This window comes from Nyctibius grandis, chromosome Z, assembly GCF_013368605.1.
Source record: "Nyctibius grandis isolate bNycGra1 chromosome Z, bNycGra1.pri, whole genome shotgun sequence".
Lineage (NCBI taxonomy): Eukaryota > Metazoa > Chordata > Aves > Nyctibiiformes > Nyctibiidae > Nyctibius > Nyctibius grandis.
This window is the reverse complement of record NC_090695.1, coordinates 47,422,783-47,436,807: the sequence shown is the minus strand read 5'-3', so window position 1 is coordinate 47,436,807 and position 14,025 is coordinate 47,422,783.

Here is a 14,025-nt window from a genome sequence, read left to right as displayed (position 1 = left end):
CTGACATGAATAGTGCCTTTGTAAATATTTCTATTGTGCCTTTGAAAGCACACAAGCCAAAACAAAAAATCTTTTGACAGTGTGTGAAAAACAAAACTGAAATGCTTCAACAACCTTTTGCAGCTAGAAAGTTGGCCATATAAACCCTTTAAAATTGAATGTTCTTTGCCAGGCGGACGAAAGCTTGTGTTCTGCAATTTGACCATCAGGCAGCCCAACAGTGCAGCTGTGTGTCTTAGAAAAGCATTTCTTAGCTGTGTGAGTTGGTTGGCTGCATTTTCATTCACATTCATGAAGCATTTGCAGTTGTCATTGTATTCGTCTTGAGTAAGTTTCCCTTTTAAAAGCATTAGCAAGACACTAAGCAGTTTCCAGATGTTCAGTCAGATCTGATATATTGTAAGTTCTGACAAATAAATTCCCAAGTTGAGTGATTTCCTTACCTGGAAAAAGCAGGATTTGGGCTTGTGCTGTTTCCTTTTTTAAATGCAGATTGCACTTGGTGTCACAGGCTCAGCCTGACTTTTTGGTAGCACCAGCAGAAAGCAGTAGGTAATTCAGGCTTAGATAAATTATTTTTCTGTGTAATCTCCCAATACAGTTAAGTCACATAAGCATATCTCTGACTTTAAATACGGGATGACTGGAACTATTCATATGTTTAAAGAGAGAGAAAAAAATTGCTGTACTGTTGGCCAGCTTCTGAGATGTTTTATTTGTCCTCCATGAGTGGCTTCACTGAGGCTGTTACCTCTGCAGTAAAAGCTTTCTCAACATGAAGTGCAGATAGCAGTGATAGAGGCAAAGAAAGAGAAGCAGTTTTTTCAAGAGGCAGTAGGAAAAGAAGAGCCTTGCATACACAAAGAAAATATTTTCAAATGTATAAGTTCATAATCATCTGCACAGAATAGTCTCAATGACGTGTATGGCGGAAAACATTGCAGGTGGTGACTAACTAAAGAGCAGTGGGACAGAAGTGGAGCAGTTATCTTGAGTTGCACAATCACACTTGCAAAACTGAATATTCAGACTTGTTTGGATTAAAGGGCACATTGGCTAAAGCTGCCAATTTATCTGCTGCTTTTATTGTAACTTGTCTTGGATTTTGACTTCCACCAGAGATGGCAGGAGAATTGTTGGTACCTCATCCAATATCTAGCAGACTCAAGAGCAGCACCACTGCTGTCAGTCTGCTCAGAGATGGCTGGGAGTCAAAATTCTCTCATGAAAAATAAACTCAAGACTTTGTGTCCTAAGCCCTGTGTTTGTGGGGAAAGTTAGGTTTTTTTACAGGATCAACTGTTTCGTGCTCATATTTGGGTCAATTTTTCGTGCTCAATTTTGGGTTGCTTTTTTTTTTTTTTTTGGTCATCTGGCATCTTTTGCATAGCAGTTAACCCACTTTGGAAGGGCATAAGTCTATTCCAGAATTGTTATGTTTTCAGGAAAATAATTTTCAGCAGTTACCTAAAGTTAGATCAACAGTTCCTCCTTGGACACTAATACTGTTGGTATGCCATTCTGCACAGATTTACAGATGAATGAACCTGTATCTTTTATCTGTAGGTCCTCTAAGGTCAGTTCAGCTGACTGTAACCTTCCACTTAGATTTTAAAATTCAACTAGCCCCAGTAAAATTCCATTTTATGTACACATAACAACAATCCCTTTATAGCAGTGATGTTGCCTACCTCCAGGTGCACTTGGTAGGAAGGTCTGCAACGCTTTGGTCACTGGGAAAATAAAGAAATTCTCTGAAATGACAAAACCTAGCAGCAATGGAAGTGCAGGAGATGATGGATGGAACCCCAGTATCTTTGAAAAATGGTGAATGGGGAAGGCATCTAAGCAACTGCAGGTGCCAAGGAGGGATGTCTTTCCCAAAGGAGGTTCTTCCAGGTCGAATCTTTTTCAGCATACCAATCTTCATTTAGAAATAGGATCTGGAAATTTAAGATACAAATGTGAATCTTTAGGTGAAGAACTAGCCTGCAGCTTCTGCTGAGTGGAATACCGCTAGCTAGAACACAGGCTGGGGTAAACCTCCTTAAAATTATGAGTTATAACCCATGTTCTTAATTGAAAGCAGATCAATGCAAAGTTGCTCAAACAGGAGGAAACAAATGCAAACTTCTGAGGCAGAAGTAATTTCTAAATACTGCCTGAGCTGAGAATTATGCATGTGGATAGATGGAGGGAGACATACAGAAACATCTAGCATCCAAAGGGAAGCTTAAAGTGTAGGGTTTTGACTCAAGTTCTGTAGAGCTGTGTAGGATGAAGCTGTTGTTTCCCATGGCTCTCACCTTGGTCCTCACTAATGTAGTAAAACTGGAGGCTTGGAATAAAGAGCAGAAAATAGCTGGGTGGATCTTGTTATTTGTCCTGGCATAGTATCCTTATTGTAGTCATTAAAATCTATCCTTGCGTTTTGAATTTGCAGTCAGTGCTGATAGCAAAATACTTTTTGTCTAGATCTTCATCTGGGATGTGTAGTTATTTTGTCCGCTGAAGTCGATGAAGTGTCAGTGACCTAAATTATCTGAGACTTAATCCTGCCTGAGGCTGGAAGCCCTGGCTTTTGGCGTTTCCCTCAGATGCTTTGCAGTAGCAGAAGAAAAAGCATTAGAGAGATCTGACATTTCTGTTTTGAACCAGAGACCATTTATTTTATTTTCCTTTGTTTTTTTTTAATTTGTTAGTTTATATAAGAGTTAGTCAACACCTACCAAAGGTGACATTCCAGTTAAAAACGTAATGGATGGTAACTGAATATCAGAAGATCATTTGGGCTATGCATACATTGACAAGTAGGGTAACACAGTAGGAGTGGATCTGTAGAGTAAAACAATTGGTGCTGAGGACTGGGTATTCCACAATATATTAATTTCAGTAGGTTTTAGTTCAGACTGGTTCTGGTCTGACTTGTGAATGGAAAACTTATTAGTGGCTGGAACACTCTAGGGGCACATCTGGGTTAGTGTTATCCACAGGTAATCCAGATAATATGCTTCAAGACCTCTCTGCAGCGTGGTATGTGGGAAAAAAGAGGTGGTTTGCTTTGAAGTTGTGCTCCTGGTCCCACCCAAAGTGCAACACAGAAGCATGGTTTTTCACTCTGTCCTGAAGACAAGTCATCAGTTGCATATCCAGCAATAAGTGCATAGTCTCGGTACAATCTTGAGAGTTCTTCCCTTGCTAAAAGTCTTCCTACTAGATTAGAGGTAAGCGTGCTTGCAAAAAGGATTGTTTCTGAGCTGAAGTAAAACATATCTGGTGTATAGCATATAACTACGGCACTGTTTACACTCTTCGGCAGCTTGCCAGAGAACAGCTGTTTCTTATTTTTCAAGCATAGTGAAAAGGAGACAGATCCAGCAGGAAAACTCAGATAGGGGGTGGTAATGGCTTAGAATTTACGCTCCCTACTTCGGGCAAGGTGTTTGACTCAAAGAACTTGAAACTGGACCTGGGCAAGCTCCCTGAGGCAATACAGACACAAATGCCAAAGTAATTTCAATAACCAAGATCTGACCAACAAATTTTTACCTGGAGAGGAAATTACCAAGATATAAGCCTCACTACTGAAGTTTTAAACCTTTCAAGTCACATATATTCATTTTTGGTGTGCCCAAATCACCAATGACACTTTGTTTTTCATAAAGCAATAACTACACTGATCAGATGACAGAAAATAAGAGATTGATTTGGAGTCATTAAAGCAATTCATCAGTATGCTTATTAGACGATAATGCTTCCTGAAATAAGTCTGAAACCACTGTTAGCACCAATATCGCAGCTGGTGAGAGCACTTTCCAGAGGGTAGCCGGAGGTGGCCCTGACAGCTGCTCTGAATTGTCATGTTGCACATTCCATGGTTTAAACAGTAATTTATTTTGCAATCTCTGCATCATCAGTTCTGGGGTGTTTGTCCGTAATGTTTAATGTTTAAAGAGGTCAATATTTAAAGAGATTGGTGACAGCAAATAAAACCTCTAGGTTGCTTGAAAGTTAATATGTCACACACTCTGATGGTGATATAGAACAAGAACTGTCACTGACAAGGTGTCAGTGCCTCTATTAAGACAAGAAATTATGCCGCCAAGAGAACCACCAGTAAGAAAGACTATTTAAAACTTCCGACACAGTTTCTGAGTATCTTAGTAAAGTTCACCGGAGCTTAAAGGAAAAACTCTATTTGTTAATCCTATTCAAGACACGCAGGGGAACAAAACTGTGAATAGTACAAAACAGGGTATATAGGATTTGCCAACGTGGAGAAATGAACGTCCCTGCTGCTCTGCCTCCTTCTCCAAGCCAGCGTGGGAACAAAACAGGCATGTGTATTGGCAGACTGTGGGATACACTACTGCTCTCAGTAATGCCTGTAAGAGTCACCACAACATCTTCCTGCAGGATCACTGCTTTGAAGTAGCACAGTCATGCTTGGCATTAAGGTTCCCAAAGTGATGCTGGAATAACCAAAGTAGCAAATTTGTGGGTTGTGCTGCTCATAGGGGAAGATGATGGTAATAAAAGCTGGTACTACAAGCACTGAAATCAGTGTACATGACTGTACAGTAGTACAAGCAAAGAAGGAAAAGGCTTGTGGAATCCTTTCACATGCCAGTGACCTGAGGTTAGCAGGCTTTGCCTCTGCTAACCCTGATGCTTCTAGATCACACCTGCTGCTCGACAGGGCTTTCTGCAGCAAAGGTCTGCTGCAACAACCTGCCCTCCCTATCCTTCCACACACAGTTCTGAGTAGAGGAGGACTGCTGCCTTAAACAGCAGTCAGGCAAAAGACCCCTGAGTAAAATGCATAATTACCAGAATCTCAAAGATACTTTTGCTCCTGCTAACTTAAACTTTTAGAAACAGGGTTAGTTGATTAGCGAGAGGACTTCTGATTGTATACCATACATTAGATATACATATATGATACTTTCATCTGACTTGTGTAAACTCACACCTGCAAGCACAAGAAAAATTATTCCACTGAATTAGAAAAGCACCCCTTGAATCTAAAATTACTTTGGTTGAAGCATCAGGTTAAGCATCATGATGTAGTGTATTTGTTGTACAAACACAAAATAAATAATTAAATAAACATTCTTATATTTTTACATTTTCTAATTTTTTAGGATCTGTGACCGTCTGTTTCCAGACTCTCTAAGCAGTTCTGATATTTCTGGGAGAGGGGGAGGTGTTAAAAAAATACTGTCTCTTAACAAAGAAGTTTGTATTTCAAGCTGGAAAGATAACTCACTTCCTGAAAATCCATCTGATAATATCTTTCCTTGACAATAAATACTTTTGTGTGTAAATGGAGCACAAAATACAGTTTAATACTTCTAAATACTACTTTTAAAGAAATGGGGGATGTCGTTTGTTTCCCTAACCTGATCCTTGGGAGTTAGATACGCCATAGTCCCAAAAGGCATGAATAGTTTCTTGTAAGTAGAAAAGAGAAACAGAAACAAGACTTATAAAGTCTTCTGAATACTCAGGTCTCTGATCTCTCTCTTTCTCTGCTCTCTCTCACGCTCTCTCTACCCAGACCTAAAAATGCTGTGAAGTTGAGGCAAACTGCCAAGAGTTTCACACCCATTGCTGAACTGGCATAAAGTCAAAGGTTGCTACTTGCATATGGATGCCAAAACATTAGCACGGCTCTCACTACTGGCTCTTATACATCCTTTCTCAAAGCTAGATACTTTGCAATATTTGGGTCTTCTATAAGATTTCATTGCTTGCTTTTCCAAGTTTTCCTTGAGTGCTAATCTTGCTGCTGGTAAGGAAGCACCTTGCATACTAAAAGTTTCCTCTTCAGTGGTAGCTGTTGATGGAGGTCTCTCTTCTGCAAAGTGAAGCACATGCATCAAGTGTTGCATGCCCTGGACATGTCTGCAGTATCAGTTCAGTGCAGTTCAAGCCTGCTTTTTGATCCAGATTTGCCAGTGAGCCACACTGAAATCCCCAGAGCCCTACTGAGCCTAAGCTCTGCAGACATGTTCGGAGGGGACAGCTTGCCCTTTCTTAGAGCCCCAAAACATGTCCAAACCTCCACTCAGAAATGGAGTGTGTTAAGTTTGAGTGCAATACTGCCCTGCCACTGATATCCTGAGCCTGACCCTCGTTAACACTATATGAATGTACTCAGTGACTAACCACCACAACCTGAAACGTCAAGGGCTGCACCAGCTGGGATATGCCCTAGGCACCTGGTCTTTACTTCACAACTAATGTCTACCCTCAGAGGGTACCACACTGGGACAGCAGTAGGTTTGACCTGTAACTTGCAAGCATATTTTTGGGGCATAGGCTTCTATTCACCACGTACTCAGATAGACACCAATATCCAACTAATAGATCACGAACTTCACTTCAAGCTCAGAAATGTTCCCACTGAACTCAGTGGGCGTATTCACATATTAAATGCTCTGGGATCAGTCACCTGAGGCTATGAGCTCCCAGATCTGCTTAAAGTCCCTTGCCATTATCAACATGTATGTGTATTGAAGCATCTGACAAAATGGCAGATTGACACCCTTACAATATTTGATATTATAGCACTTTAAACCAAGGCTCTGTTCTCTGGGAAAAGCAGGGACTCCAATCATGGAAAACTCTATGTAACGTTATTTCTTTGGGTATGTTCAAGTGGCTGGCAGAAGGAACCGACACAGCTGAGCAGATGCCTTGTTGCACCAGGGCAGAGTTAACTCTGACACGAAGGGAAAACAACTGCAGCCTATAGGGAAGTATTTAATCTCTGTTCTCCTGTGCAATTCTCAGCAACACAGTAAAAGGAACACACACTACAATTAATGATTTACATATTTATAACCCAATCCTCTTGACCTTTGATAGCCAAAACACCTGAGTAAACCAATCTGTATGTTTAAATTTCTTGTAACAGCTGGGAATGTGGAAAATGCTTTAAAAAAAAAGTGGGCAGGAAGGATAATTGTTTTGTTTTTTTAAGGTAACACAAAACATGAATACAGAAATGGTAAGATGGAGTTTAACAATAAGACAGCAAGTGGTAACTGATAAAAACAGAATGCAAAAAGCTATTTTGGTCATGCAGTAGTTGCACACTTCAATTTTGCAGTGATAAGTTGCTTATTTATCTCATCCAGGCAACTGTTTCCTCATTTCTCGTCATAGCAAATAGCTGACTAGGTGAAAAATGTTGATCAGTGATTTTGAGGATTATAACTAAATTATTGCACGGGTTTCAATTTAATGGTCATAAAATTTTCATATTAACTTTGTAGCAGTTCTTTGGACACAACATAATATTTTGACTATTTCCAAGTCTTAGGATGGCAGGCACATCCTAAAAGAATATTTAAGAATTATGTGTACCCCTTTTGATAACTACCTCTTTTGGCTTCATCCACCAACTGAAATGAATGAAATCTGAAAGTAAATGTATGCCCTTGAACAAGGGCAGGATTCCTTTTCTGAGTATGTCTCATTGAAGCTCCTACAGCTTGCAGCTAGTGTCTTGTCTTGAGTCGAGGCAGCTAGGGATGCTTGTCAATTTTGTATTAACATGTGGCATAATGATAATTTAGAAGTCTATTTGTGTCAGACTAGTAAGTGAAGGTCATATGAAGAAGCAAAGTTATTAGGAAGAACACATCTCTCGCTTTCAGGACTCAATGCTCTGTTAGTGCCGGTTAAGAAATCCCTGCCTACCTTTAGCATTCTGCTTCAGAGGCCAAAAGTAAATCAGGATCCGCAAGCACTATGGATTCCTTCAGCTCTACCTAATATTTGTAGTTGCCCGATCAAAGCTTTTAACTGAGTAAATCAATCTATGCTTCTGTGTTTGAGTCAATTATGCACACCCTGCTGATAAAAACCGGTGCTCAATCAGCATAAATGCATGCTTTGTGTGCAAGAGCACAGTGTTTCATTGGAAACAGATCGGAGAGTTCTAGCTGTGGAAAATGGCTGCTGTCCAGATCACCATCGATTTGGAAGGTTGTTTTTGGGTGCATTAGGTACACATGGAGCACTGGAAAACAATGTCTGTTGGATGATATTGCATCCATATGGCTACAGAGGGGGTCAGAAAATTAATTGTTAGAGAAGTTTTAAATAGGAATGGCAGGATGTTTGTTATTCCACCCTGAAAAGTGTAAGATATAAACACTGAACTTGGGAACTTGCTCAAGAATTACTCAGAAGAAAAAAGGATATCACCATGACTTTCCAAGTACAGACACGATGTTGATAAGTCCCCCCCTGAAATTTTCATTACAATAATTTGTTGTTGAAGACAAATAGCAATTAGGAAAACAAAAAAAAACCCAAACCCCAACATTTAAAATAACATAACAAAGGCTATTTTTCTCTTCTTAAATCAATTTTTGCTCTTCTCCATTGTGGAGTCACTATTTCCTTTGTTCTTCATGCTCAGGACTCAGAAAGTAAAGAGGATCTTAATTTCTGAAGTGAAATAATGCAGATGTTAGGCTAATTTACAAACAAACTTTGCAGCTTCTCTCAAGCCTGGTGCTCTAGGACACAAGGACCTAGTGTTCTTATTCACTTACAGGACTGAGAAGAAAGGAAAAACTCTCTTTAATTTTACATACATATTACTTGTGTATTTCCTTAAATAGAAGGTAAGCAATCTAATTTAAAGCGCTACAAAACCCTTTTCTTTGACCTTAATTGGCTGGCAGAGGTGCAGCCATAGTACAGGTGATCCTTTGTTTGACAAGCAGATAAAATCAAAATTTGAGTTTAGGCTCTTAACTAACTTGAGTCTCAGTGATGTGCTCCAATCCATCCCTGCAGTGCGGTAACTACTGCTTTGTTACTCCAGTGAGTACATAAAGGTATTATGTCTCAAGTTAGCTACTGGGTATTTAGGGAGAAAATCTGGCCTAAGGGTGTCAGTGGGAATTTTTCCACTGGCTTCATTTACAGCTTGGATTTCACCCACAGCTTGTTGAATCACGGGGAATTTTTTGGTGAGTTTTCTGAACTATATGGTACTAGATAATCTTCATACTCTATTTTCAGCACTATTGCTTTTTCTGAATCAAACATCTCTGTTGATCTGCCTAAATGGGTCTAAAAAAAACAGGGGAGAACAAGGTTTTTAAAGTTTTGAAAGAAAGCTTTGTGCATCTTTTCTAGGTATGGAGCAACAGTTGCAAAAATTGTATCAACAGGACAGAAGAGCATCATTTCAGGAGGATGAGCAACTAACACTCAGAGGCCTTTCACTTGATATGTTGTAAGAGTACCTGAATGATATAGCTAAACTATGGAGGAATTTCAGGAAGGTAAATGTTAACCTTACATATTCAAGTCTATCTTCCTTTGAAATGCATCTCTTCACAGGGGAAACTGACTTCTTTAACTGAGTCTTGGAACAAGTGACTTTCTGTGTTTTTCCATTAAAGTAAGTAATCATCCTGTTTTCTAGCTGTGCTAATGATTTCTGTTGTCCAAAAACACAGTGGTTCTTTCCCTCTCTTCCTGAGGGGGAGGTACGGGGAGTACTTCATTAACATTAGAAGCATACATATTAGTACATTATAGCACAAATTAAGAGACAGACCTTCTTCAGGCACACCAGTCTTTAAAATCATCACTCACAGCCACTTAGTTTTATTAGAAATGAGCAATGCAGGATCCTCCTTTACACAAACTCGCTGTTTCTGATTACATCTATTTCCCAATCTTTTCTTAGTACTTCCATTTTGCAAAGCAGGCATAAACCCGCTCCATTTTGCATTCCCTTTGCACAGGTGCAAATGATTTAGCAATTGCAACCATGTATGTCCCATTATATAACTGTGTACGCTTCCTATTTTAATCAGTGTGGCAAATGACTAATTGTATAAATGTACAACTTAAAAACCTACTGACATGAAAACAAGATAGAGAACACCTTCATTTTTGAGATGCTGCTACCCTCCAGCTACATATATCATGTTCAGTGCTATAGTTCATATCTGTAATGACACTCTACCCAGTTAGCTGGTTCACCTTTTTACTCTCTAAGAAATGTGTTGAGTTGCAACCTTTGTGTCCAACTGTAGAAGTAACAGAGGACAGAATGAGATGCCCTCAGCTGGGTGACCTGTATGTTAAGGTGCACAGATGATCAGGCAGCTGCATTAGAGGTGTTATGTATTGGTCCATGGTAAACTTTGGAATCTCTGCAGTCAAGTAGGTGATCCTTTTGGACTGGGAATAACTGATCTCACAGTGAAAGAATTAGCTATTTCTAGAGAAAGAAAAAATAATATGTTTATTTTCCCTGCTTGTATTCCTTTATTTTCTTGGATAGATGAGTTCAGGACTAAAGAATTTCCTCTACTCATGTATAAGACTGATCAAATAGAAAAGTCTTGTTGAAGACAGCTATGCTGGATTCCTCTTCCCCTTAAGTTACGGCTAATATTCTGAATAGACAAACACAAGGAAGAAATGTATATGTGTCCTTTGGCACACACAGAAAGTTAAGAATGATCAACAGCTATTGATCATCTGCAGAGATGTAGCAACATGTTTAAAAAAGAAAAGGATGTGTATACCGGGAAAAAAAATCCAGTAATATTATGAAGGTTCCTTCTCCAATTTGTAAACTTACTGTTATGAAAAGTATTACTCATAGTCTCAGGTTTATTTTTATTACTTGTCCAAGCTCAAAGTTGCTTCAAGAACACAAATACACGACATGCCTACTATTCCAGGAAGGAAACAGAATATTTTTATTTTCTCATGTTCTTCCATTTTTGCAACATCTAGTATATTAAAAATGTACAAACACAAATGGTATCCATGAATCAAAGAAACTACCTATTCTCTTCGTCACTAGAACCACATGTACTGGTGTCCAGACTTTCAGACTGCAATGATGATTACTATAATTCTTGCAGATGCAGCCCTACAATTTAAAGTCCTCACTAGTTAGTAGTAATATCAACACAGAGACATAAATTCTAACTTAGGCAAATGAGCAGAATGTAAACTCTGAGCATTTAAACTCCAGAAAAAAGTACAAACTCATTGCGACCTCCATACAGCCTCATACCACAAGTTTCGTTAAAGTCAACATCAATATTTTTCAATGTAATAACAGGTAAAATTTTTAAAGTTCTGTGGAATTAAAATGCAGGCCCATGTGACTTTCAAAAATGGAACCAGTATCTTAAATTAAGCCCCTGAATCCCTTGAAGTACTTTATTTTCTCTGCAGTTTTTCTTCATGTTAGCTTTCTGTTTCACCTAATGTAGAAAAAGCCCTTGTCAAAATCTTGTCTGTACCTTGGTAAGTTATTACACAAATAAAAAACACATTATAACATTAAGCCAGAATCTTGGGGGGTAGGGGGGGGGTCTGTATACAACTTTAATTATTACATACTTTTACACCTCAGTCAGATTTCAGTCTATCCTATTTCTGTACTGAAAATGTCTAACAGTATAATAAGTTGTAAAAAGAAGTTGAAAAATTAACAACTGCAGTTCCTGGCACCAAGAATATCTAAAAGTGCTCAAGTGTGTAGAATAAATACCTGTCCTAGCAGTCTGACTTTTGCTACAGCCTCTCATTCATCTTCAGTAGTGTCTTAACCTTTCTTCTGCCCATAAGCAAACCTAACCGTTGAAGAAAACCCTCACATTCCTGGTCTTGCTCCCCTCCCACAGCCACTTTAAAATTCTTCCCTATCTGCTTTAAAACGCCTGTATCACACAAGACCTGGTTTGTCAGATTCTCTGTTTGCCACCTTCTCTAACAAAACAGATTAACTCTTTGCACTGAAAGAACCTGTGAGTTCCTGGGACACCAAGTGTGCTGCAAAACTGCCAACAGAAGTCACTGGAAGTATCTTTTGAAGGCAGCCATGGGTATACATTTAATTTTGCAGATTGGCACAAGCATATCATATTTCCAAGTCTGTGATTAAGTATCAGCCACCATCAAAGCTTTCGATATGTAATTCAAAACACAAGCATGGAGATCTCTCCGGTTGCATAGTCAGTACTGGTATAAACCCTGGTTATCTATTAACCTAGAGATAGCTACCTGTTTTACATCATTATGATAGGACCCATGGACTTGATAGTATCCCTTATAAAGACAAATAATAAACACTTCAAGTTTAGGTGGATTATCTAAGCAAATACTTTGAAAATATCTTTTCAATGGCCAGATGAGATGATTACTAGAGAAATTACAGGATATTGAAAGAGAAACTATGAGTGTGCAATAGAAGCCTTAAGAGGAAGAAAGTGAGCAGGTTTTTTTTGTCCATCCATGTTACTATTTCCCCATGCCCAAGATACAGTAAAGAACTGCAACAACAATAATCAATCCATAAAAACATGATGTCATCCTTGTTCTTTCTTTCTTTCAAAGAAAATTTTCCCCCCGTTGCCTGTTGGATGTCCTCATTCATCCCAGTGCATTAGTTTTTATGACAGGACCGGCATTACTGTTTTCACCTAGCAGAAGAGCAGGACTTGGTAAAGAGCGCAGCAGATGGTGGTTGCAATATCACCTCTCATGCCAGCTGTTTCTGTGCTTCCTCGCAGGTGTTTGTCTTCTACATGGCTGACAGCTGAATTCTGTTCAAAAAGGATGACTAAGGCTGCAATAGGTACAAAGCCAAGTTTCCTCTTGGCTTCTGTTCTTCCTCCTGCTGTGCCTCATGTGGCTGGCAGAGCTTTGCCATTGTGGAACAGAGGTCGCTGGAAATAAATTCTTCCTAGGCAGACAGGCTTTTATTCAGTTTTCACTCTAGGCTTCCAGCCCAAAGTCTTGAGCAATCTGCACTGAGAAAGGTCTGTGTGTCTGTGGTAAGGCTCTTTTTTATAGGCTTCTAGTCTAAGCCAATTTGTAGTAAAGAGAACCATTTTCTGAAAGACACTGTTCTGGGCAGAGGATCTTCACTATCAGTCTTGTACTAGCATATTCTCTGAGATTTCCATGAAATTAGGTTTTGGATTTAGATGCAGATAAGATCATTCTTAGGTTTCTGTGTCTGTATTTCTTTATGCAGACTAGTTATGGAAGAAATTGGTCAGCACATTACTCATCTTTTTGCGGACATGCAAGAGGCCAAATGATTTTGTGGGTTTTCCTGCTCCTTTTCCAGTTCTCCTCTTCTTAACAGTGTCTGTAATGTCTTTGCTCAAGTTTACAAACTGAGGCACTTCTTAGAACCAATATTTTTTGGACACGCTTACATCAGTGTAGTTTGTGAAGCGTTTTGTGTAACAGTTTAAAGAGCATCCCTCTCTCAATTTTTTAGTGACAATAGTAGACAACCTCTCCTGTATCAGTTAGAAGTTGTCATCACCTGTCACCCAAGTTTTGAGCACTTCTAGTCAGTCTTCACCTGCCAGCTATTTTTGTTGAATGCTTTGAAGAATTGTATAACAATTGTATAAGCGTGACTTTTGCTGCAATATGCACTTCACAGACCCTTCACTTCTTTTGCAGCTAAGAGGAGAAGAACGAGGACTATAAAGAGTTCCTATATTTCTTCATCTAACTGTAAGTTCCAAAACACAAGTTCACATGTCTGTATCCTGTTCTGCAGAATGGCAAGGCAATTTTACAACAGCTATGATCTCCTGGGTAGCAGCTTTGTTGTTCTTATTTTCTATCCCACCTAAGATGTTTGCTTTTCCCCTTAATCTTGTTTTCCCCATTCTTATTCCACCTCAAGCAACACACTTGATTCTATCTTCTCTGTTATCTACATGTGACACTGTTACATGTTTTTTTCCTGGATTTATTTAATGGGTGATCTCTGCCTAGACTTCATCTGTTACAAATTGCCACATCCAGGCTTGGACTCCTATTTTTAAACACACTGATAATATGTTGCTTTTCTAGCTGTTTCTATTTTCTGAAAGAATACCTGAATGTACCAGTATGTACCAGTATGTCAAATATCTTAAAAGCAACACAGCATACAGAACAAATGAGAAAAGACACAAAACAAAATGCCAGTTGCTTCACAGCGTACCTGAT